This window comes from Nicotiana attenuata, unplaced genomic scaffold (assembly GCF_001879085.1).
Source record: "Nicotiana attenuata strain UT unplaced genomic scaffold, NIATTr2, whole genome shotgun sequence".
Lineage (NCBI taxonomy): Eukaryota > Viridiplantae > Streptophyta > Magnoliopsida > Solanales > Solanaceae > Nicotiana > Nicotiana attenuata.
In genome coordinates, this window is record NW_017671841.1 from 9,473 (window position 1) to 19,496 (window position 10,024).

Sequence of the window (10,024 nt, forward strand, 5' to 3'; positions counted from 1 at the left end):
TGGAGAACAAGGGAATACATTTCAAATGCTACAGTCAGGAGCCCGCCTGGAGAACAAGGGAGTACAATTCAAGTCTTATCTTTCAAGTTTTTACTGATATTTGGCAACATGATTTAGTTTACAACCACATGTGCACCCAGCCACCAAACTGGGGCAGAAAATTTTCTTTGTTTTAACTGTTTTGTTGAAGTCAGGAGCCCGCCTGAAGAACAAGGGAACACATTCCAAGTCAGCAGTGAGGAGCCCGCCTGGAGAACAAGGGAATACATTTCAAGTCAGCAGTCAGGAGCCCGCCTGGAGAACAAGGGAATACATTTCAAATCAGCAGTCAGGAGCCCGCCTGGAGAACAAGGGAATACATTTAAGTTTTAGCAGTCAGGAGCCCGCCTGGAGAACAAGGGAATACATTCAAGTTTTAGCAGTCAGGAGCCCGCCTGGAGAACAAGGGAGTACAATTCAAGTTTTAGCTTTCAAATTCTACTGATAGTTGGTAACATGATGTAGTTTACAATCACATATGTGCTTAGCCACCGAACTGGGGCAGAAAATTTTCTTTGTTTTGTCTATTTTGTTGAAGTCAGGAGCCCGCCTGGAGAACAAGGGAGCACATTTCAAGCCAGCAGTCAGGAGCCAGCCTGAAGAACAAGGGAATACATTTCAAGACAGCTGAAGTCAGGAGCCCGCCTGGAGAGCAGGGAATACATTTCAAGTCTGAAGTCAGGAGCCCGCCTGGAGAGCAGGGAATACATTTAAGTCAGCAGTCAGGAACCCACCTGGAGAACAAGGGAGTACAATTCAAGTTTTAGCTTTTAAGTTCTTATTGATATGTGGTAATATGATTCGGTTAACACTCATATATGAGCCCAGCTACCAAACTGGGGCAGAAATTTTCTTTGTTTTTGTCTATTTTGTTGAAATCAGGAGCCCGCCTGGAGAGCAGGGAATACATTTCAAGTCAGCAGTCAGGAGCCCGCCTGGAGAACAAGGGAATACATTTCAAATTTAGTCGTCAGGAGCCCGCCTAGAGAATAAGAGAGCACATTTCAAGTCAGCAGTCAGGGGCCCTCCTGGAGAACAAGGGAATACATTCAACTTTAGCAGCCAGGAGCCCGCCTGGAGAACAAGGGAGCATATTTCAAGTTCAGCAGTCAGGCGTCCACCTGGAGAAAAGGAAAGCATCTCTGAATGTAGTTCAAGTTTTGACAATCAGGCATCCACCTGAAGAAAGGGAAAACATCTCAGATTATAATTCAAGTCGACAACAGAGGAATTTCACCGGAAGAATACAAGTCAGCATGGCAACAAGAGCTGCAAGATCAAGTTTGAAGAGATAGATAAGTTTTGTAATTCATAGACCATAGTTTAGTCTAGCTTCTTCTTTATTTTTGACATGGTGTAATAAGGGGGTTCAGTAAGCAGCAGCAGCAGCAGCAGCAACAGTGAAACCACAGCTTCATGGTAGTCCCAGCTACCAGACCTTCCTAAACTACACTGACCTGATTCCTTTTTAGCCAAGGATATGTAGGCAACCTCGGAAGCAGGGTGCGGTCAAATCTTTCAAAAATGCTTCACACGGAGTATTCAAACGGGAAAAAATCGCTCGTATCCGCTCACTCATCATTGCACGAAAACTCTTCGTGTTTCCGAGCAAAGAGTGGCAGCTGTGAGCACGTGATTATTGCCCTATATGAATCACTCCCATAATCTCAAACAAAATAATTTCTTTTCATTAGTTGCAATTTTATGGATTTCATGGCATTTTCTTTAATTATTTGCATTTGTTTGTGCATACTTATGTTATTTTAATTAACAAAAAATACAAAAATATGTGCATTTGCATTTAGGATTTGGTTTAGCATTTTAGGATTAATTGAGTAATTAGGTTATTTTATAAAAAAGGAAAAAGGAAAATCACAAAAGTAGTCATCTTGCACCTTTTAATTTTAATTTGTGATTTGTGAGTTAGTTTTTCTTTAAATTATTAATTGTGGTAATTAGTTAGGTTTAATTAGTATTTTGTTAAATTAATTTGGTTTGATATTTTAATTTAGGATTCTAGTTTTAATTTGAAAAGAAAAAGGAAAAGAAAATAAAAAGAAATTGAAGTCTTCAATAGAAATCAAGTTATTTGGGCTAGTCCAGTGAATCAATTTCCCCAGCCCAATCAACTACCCCTTAAACCCGCCCCAATCACCCCTGAAGCGGCCCAAATCCATCCGTCTCCCCAGACCCACAAAACGACGCCGTTTAGTTAAAAACAAATCCTGGCCGTCGAGGTTTTCCAGATCCAACGGCTATGAACTGGGGGTCCCTTCATATAAAATTGTCCGAAGACCCCCTCCCCCCCCATCCGTCTCTTTCAGAGACTTCAACTACCAGAAACCCTAGAGCCGCCATCAAATNCACAAATATCCATTCTCTCTTTGCTGCAGAATTCTGAGGCGCACAAGAATGCTCTGTTAAAGGTGTTAAGTGAAGCATACGTACCAAGTAACTTCACTGGTGAGGAAATGGCTAATATGGTAGGGCAAGTTCTGGAAAGCCACAAGATCACCTTTCATGAGGACGAGCTGCCACCTGAAGGGCTGGGGCACAACAAGGCACTGCACATCACCGTGCAATACGAAGATTATTTTATCACCAGGATCATGATCGATGGAGGTTCCAGTCTTAACATCTGTCCGCTGGTAACACTCAAGAAGTTGGGTAAAGGGCTGCATGAGATAAAAGACGGAGCAATCAATGTGAAAGCCTTCAATGGTTCTCAGAGGTCCACCATTGGTGAGATTAGTCTATGCCTGTAGATGGGACCAACCTGGTTCGAGGTCGATTTCCAGGTAATAGATGTACCAGCATCTTACAACTTGCTGCTGGGACGGCCATGGATTCATGCTACTGGGGCCGTAGCATCAACGCTAGATCAGGTGGTAAAGTTTGAATGGAATCACCAGGAAGTGATCATTCACGGCGACGGCAGCAACCCTATATACAGTCGCCAGACTATTCCAGCGATCGGGGGAAGAAGGAAGCTGGGTGGAGAAACTTTCCACCACATCGAGCGGGTCAATGCTATCGACAAAGACAAATGGTAGGATAACAAAATCGAGAGTATACTGAATTGGAGTGGGTACGAACCTGGCAAAGGACTCGGCAAGAACCTCCAAGGGATCTCTAAATCTATAAAGCTCAAGAAACATGGCACTACCTTCGGTTTGGGATATGATTACACCTGGGAAGAATTCAGTAACTGGTCGCCACCATGGCGCGGTCCTTACTATCCACTGGAACAGCCAATACCGCATCTGGAGCAGACTTTCCAACAGGCTGACGTTATTTATGGGTCGGATGAAGAAGAAGCGCTTGCAACAGTGAATAACTTATTCATAGAAGACAGTTGTGAGCACGTGATTTTTGCCTCGCATGAATTACTCCTACAGAATTCTTAGATTTAGGAATTTTTCTTTTAATTATTTGATTTTTAGGATTTAATTGCATAATTTTCATGTTTATTTGCATTCCTGTGTGTATTTTTAATTTATAGATTCACAAAAATACAAAAATACGTTGCATGCACATTTAGGATTTAATTTTGCATATTTTAGATTAATTAGTAATTAGGGTTTTACAAAAATACAAAAAAAATCACAAAAATTGATCTATTTTTGCTTTGAATTTTGATTAGTTTTCCTTTAATTTGTTTTAATTAATTGTGTTAATCATCATTTAGGTTTAATTAGTTTAATTAGGTCATAGGATTTAATTCAGATTTTTTATTATTAATTTTGAAAAGAAAAAGAAAAGAAAAAGATAAAAAAGGGAAATAAAAGAAAAGAAAAACAAAGGGAGATCAGCATTGGGCCAATCTCCTTCAATTTAGTCAAGCCCAAGTCAGAATTACCTTTAAACCGGACCAAACACATCCCAGGCCCAAATGTTAAACCCCAATACCCGATCCAGTCACCCTTCACCCAAACGACGCCGTTTCAATGGCGTTAGATCAGGACCGTCGAGGTTTCTTGATCGGACGGTCCTGAAGCTTGGGTCATTTAATATTTAAATGTCCAAACGACACCCCCTACCCCTTCGTCTCTCCACCATCAAAACCCTAGAGACCAGCCTCCTCCCCCGTCTCCACCGTCTGCCGCCGCTGGAAATCGCCTACGGCGGCGGCCGGCGGCCAATCGTCACCAAACTCATACCACAAGCTCACCTCGGCCCCCTCATCATGAATCCACCAGTATCTCCCCTCAAATCCCACTGGAAACCCCCAAACATCCCAAACCCTAGCCGCCGTCTTTGAACCCTCCGTCATGGCCGGCGGCGCCACCACCCAAATACCCCCAAATTAACACCAAAGAACCCCCAAGCCTCCCTTTTCCCTAATCTATAACCTATTCCCTTCAAATCACCCTGGATCTGTTCGAAATCAAGGAACCTTAAAACCCTCGAAGTCCCAAGTCAAGGATCCCTTAAAGATTCTGGGTCCAAATCGATCTTATTCGCGTACTTTTGATAAAAAAACACATGATTAATTTCGGTTTGGGCCTGAAATCAATACTGAAGGCTCAGGGGTATTCTCAATATTTTTACCAAATTTATGTACTGATTCCAGTTTCTTCTTCTCCTTGTATTTTTCTTTTATTGTTTGTTCGTTTTAATCTATTTTTCTTTATTTTTTGTTCTTTGTTCTGTCTCACATGTTTTCTTATTATTTGTTCATCTTTTATTCTTCTGTTTTCATGTCACATTAGTTAGGTTAATAACAAAATTAGTCTTAGGTTCCTTATTGAATAAAATCAATTAGTTTTAGGTGTTAGTTGATTTCCCCTTAGTTTAATTTTAGTTCCCTTTTCTCTTTTGTTTAGACGTTTGATCAGTCCCTCAAATTGTGGACTTGGACTTGTTTGAATCAATTCCTGAAATCAGTAGGCCCAGTATTGAATTCATTTGGGTCTATTCGGACCCATTGGATTGGGTCATTTGGCCCAGATCCCTGCTTGGTAGACTTAGGTAATTTTCAGGGGTCTTAAGGGTAAATTGGGGAATAGCCTTAGAGAATCTTGCTGTAACAGAAATAGGAAGCCCTTAGAAGCTTCTGGTGGGGGGTTTTAATTTGAATTTCAGGCTTTTAGGTAGTTAACCTGAGTAACAAGTCAATAATTCTAGGGAGTCCTAAGCAAAAAGCATAAATTAAAAAGGACCTAAGGGGTAAACTAAAATCAGCAGGGCTGCCCTAATTGCCTGCCTATGAAGGCAGGCCATTCTTGCCTTGCAAGGGGGGAGAGCCCACAGAACTTGAAGAGCTGAAAATACATAAGATTTTAGAGAGCTTAGAGATCAAAAAACTGAAAAATACAAAAAAAAGAGCTAGAAATTCAGAAAAAATCCAGGCGGCTAAACAACTGCAGAAAATCACTGTTCCATTGGCTTTCATTTCTGATTTTTGAATTCCAATTTGTCAAGGCAATCTTAGGTTCAGTAAACGTGAGAAATGGCTTAAATTTGTTCTCCATTAAAGTCTGAGATTTGTGTTTTGGGTTGAGGTCACTGTTTCATTGGTATTTGAGTTGATTTCACTGGTTATTTGGTTGAATCTGGGACTTTGCTTGCTGCTGTCAAGTTCTATTGTCTTGGTTTACTGATGTTGTTGCTTGCTTACTGTAATCACCTCTTTTCCTTCCATAATCTCCAGGTACACTACCCAAACTTAGCATGGAATTGAGCATTGATTAGCATGTATGAATCTTTGGAAGTTCAAGTTGAAATTCGAATAAATATCTCAAAGTTTTGATGTATTTGCTACTAATTCTTACCATTATATGTGATTAAATGCTTCATTTTGTTTGATTTAGCTTCTGGTTTGGTTGAGTGCTGGTTCATGTTGGTAATTAGTGTGATTTAGTTGCTTATATCTAGTGTATAATTTCAGAATGCTGAGGTTGTAATATGGTTCGAACTCTATGTCAAGACTGCTATGTAAGAATCTGAAATGGTTGTTAGTTTAATGTTAATAAGTATTGCAATGACTTAAGGAATAATCAGGCATGACGGTTTAGTGGTTAATTTCTTAGGCGTCGTTAAGTTTTGCTTCCCTTTTGGTATTTAAAATTGTGTACAGGTTGATTTTGTTTTAGTAGAATAGTCTTCGTTAATACATTATTTAGGTTAAATTGAAGGTTCGAAAGTAAGATTACTTGTTGCTTGTTTGCTAAAATCGAATTTTCAGAACCTTTGCTTCTTTGAAATTTGCCCTTTGTCGAAGTTCTTTTGTGACTGATTATGGGAGCCATGCTTGTATTTAATTTATTCGTGCGCTGAGTTATGCCATTGCGGGACTCGATCGTGAGTCCCTGCTTTTCCATTACAATGTGCCCTCAAATTTGGGCTTCCTTTTGGGCTTACTCTTAGCCGCGTGAAATCAGTGAATCAGGATTGCATAAGTCATTGGGCTCATTGGGCCCAGGCTCGAGATTGTTGAGATCAAATTGCTAAATAATTAGGGGGTTTGGAATTTTCTTTAAAATAAAAGTTATACGACTCTCTTTAATTAATTAATTAGTTTTCTTTTTTCAAACTAGATTGGAGGCATGCCATAATAACCGATTGAATAAAGTATGGCCCTCGTAACTTAATTTAGAAACCTCTTGGTTAGAGTAGATTGGGGTGCGCCATGCCAAACAAGAATGACAATTGCATGGCACTCGTTTAATTAATTTTGTATTGATCCTTAGAATTCGAGGCGTGCCATTTAGCAAATTCCATGGCCCTCGCAAAGTGCAAACGCGTAGTTGCTTTAGGCGCGTATTTTAATAATCTACCTTCCTAAACTCGGGTGCACATTTATGTGACCCAAATCCAAATCTCAACAATGCTAAAATATGTCGAAGACTGCCGGTGCATTTATGTGACGTGGTTCAAGACGTGTTTTAACAGCGTTGCAATATTCCTAAAAGTGACTAAAAGCGGTTAAAGTTAAAATTGCACATAGGTTGAAAATGTTTTAAAATCAGATAATTAAGTCGAATATAACAGTTGAGCGACCGTGCTAGAACCACGGAACTCGGGAGTGCCTAACACCTTCTCCCGGGTTAACAGAATTCCTTACCCGGATTTCTTATTGCGGAACTATTAAACAGAGTCATTCTTTTCCTCGATTCGGGATTTTAAACCGGTGACATGGGACACCATAAATCTCCCAAGTGGCGACTCTGAATTATTTTAACATAATCCCATTTCGATTGTCACTTCAAGTTGGAAATACTCCCTTTATTATACCCTCTTCCCGGGGGTGTAGTGAAAAAGGAGGTGTGACACCCGTATCATCAAGTATAGAATCAACTGCCACTCCTGGGGTGGCATTGGCTCCTTTGCTAGTTCTTGCCTTCTTCCTATGCCCCATGTACTAAAAATTAGATCAATGCCTGAGTTAAAGAAGGAATAGCCTTACAATCAGCTTTGTCGCACAGTCCAGAACATCAAAGAAGGGTATTATTCCGAAATGCCTAAGTAGCTTCCTAATTATAGATGTGGTCGACAACACACTGATAAGGACTCTACTAGACACGGTTACAAGAGATCCTAGGTCACTTTAAAACCTTTGGCTCTGATACCAAGTTTGTCATGCCCCGACCTTGGGGAGCACGACTGGCGCTCAATCGAGATATCCCACTCAAGCAAGCATGTATAATGCCTTCTACCCAAACTTACCCATGAATAAAAGAAGATATATTTTATAAATTAAACAATGAGAAAATCATGTGGACAACCCAATTTATTACCATTAGTCATGTCAATTATAAGTCCAAAATATTACATACAATTTCATAGTTTGAAGTGGAACATGTGATACAATTACAACATCTTTAGTTTGACATTACCCTAACCAAGGTACAACCCACACCATGTCTACAGAGCCTCTAACGGATACAAAAGGGTAATATGATACTCTCGGCTACAACGTCCCGGCTATACCTCAAAACACAATACATGAGAAACAAAAGATACACGACCCCAAAATGAAGTGGGGCTCACAAAATCAGCTGTGAATAAGGTGTATCGCTATCACTGATCAATGCCACCTGTTGTGGAACCACCTACATCCATTAAAGATGATGGGCCCCCGCAAAAGGGATTTTAATACATATGGAATAGTGCTAGTATGTAGTACTAAACACCCTTGCAATAGAACAAGTTACAATACAAGGAGAAACAATCAGAGGATAAGTGGAAGCCTCAAACAATACCAAAACATCAAGTTAGGAGCAAGATAAGTTTTCAAGTAAATAATATTTTTTTAGGTTGGGAGATCTTTAGTACCTAAATACCACCATGATTTTATCATGGAGTCTGATCACGGCCCGACCGGCTAGGCCGTCTCACACAGAGACATACAATAATAATAACAATCATAATCACAATCACAATCATAATCACCACCATGTGTGCGCCATGGCGTCCGATCTCGACCCGATTGGCTAGGCCGTCTCACCATAATGTCATGTGGATCGAAATCACCTTCTGCTAGCAATCATCTCATCCCAAATAAGGGGAATAATCTCAACATATCAATCTCATCCCATTTAAGGGGAATATTCTCAACACATCGATTCGGGGATTTACTCCTCAATCACTCCTACAATGGCACGTGTAGTAACAGGGTTAGGTTATTTCAACCTATCTTTCCCAGTGACTAACGATTCTCCCAAAAAATTTACTATTAAAAGGATTTTCATCTCATTTCATATTCCTTTAACATCTTTTCAAAGGTAATATAATTCTTGGCACGACGGTCGTATTTCATATTCATGCTCACCCCTTTCACTTTCAAACATCATCATGGATTATAGACAACAAAGCATCTCTAATCACGTCTTTTAGTATGCATATGAGCAAATAAGAGTCTTATGCACATTGAGTTTTCTTCAACAATTTGGCATAATAACTTTCATTTGGAGCACGACTTGAAGTCATAATATTTTAATACGCAACCCTTACTTTGAACACATTCTCAAATGATAACATACTATGACAGGAGCATTCGGAATGCATTTTGAACATATATCTTTTGACACAAAGATTATTCAGAATAGTCAAATTTATAATGAATAACTCGGGACATGAGGAATAAGAAATTGGCCCATCATACTTGAGACTAACGAGAACATTGTGGATTCAATTCTAAGAGTGAAGTTTAGCCAACATACCTAGCTTGAGCATTCCTTAAATAACTACAACATTCCAGACATCCTAGCAACATCAATCTATTAGAGACATGAAAACATTGAACCATAATTAGGAAGATACTTAGGTTTCAGCACATTTGAGTATTTTATTAAACACTAGGTGGGCATTATGATTTCAAGGTCCTCCTATGGTGGATACCTTCATCCCACAACCCATTATCTACCCTTTTGAGATCAACAACCTTCCCACAACTTTGTTGGTACATGCATGCATAGATAACACCCCTATACCTAAGAATCACACTCCCCATTACCCATTTTTTACCCCAAACATGAAATTGAAGACTAGGGTATGGAACCTTACCTCTTGAATAAAGATCTCGTGAGTTTTCCTTGTGAACTCTCCAAGTCTTGAGCAAGGATTGATGAATAAATAGCTTAAGGATTTCCCCTCTCACTCTAGACCACTTTCCTCTCTCTAAAATAGCAGTTTGAACATTTTAAAATAACCCCCAAGGTTGTTTTATAAGAATGGGATCGGGTGAAATTTTCCAAATCTTAAACATACGAATCCAACTATGCGGTCGCAGACCGTACCGCAAAAAGATTATGCGGCCCGCAAAGGGGACCGCAGAAATGGCCCCTAGAACTAGGCATGCCTAGACAGGTCTGCGGCCCGCAGAACGATTATGCGGTCGAATAACACGTTGCAAAATCTGTGATGGATCGTGCGGCCAGCAAAATGGCTATGGGGCCACATACTGATTGCATAGTGGTCTTCAAAAATTGGTTCCATCCTTAAACACATTAGCTTACCTCGGTACCACGAAACCTTTGACTTA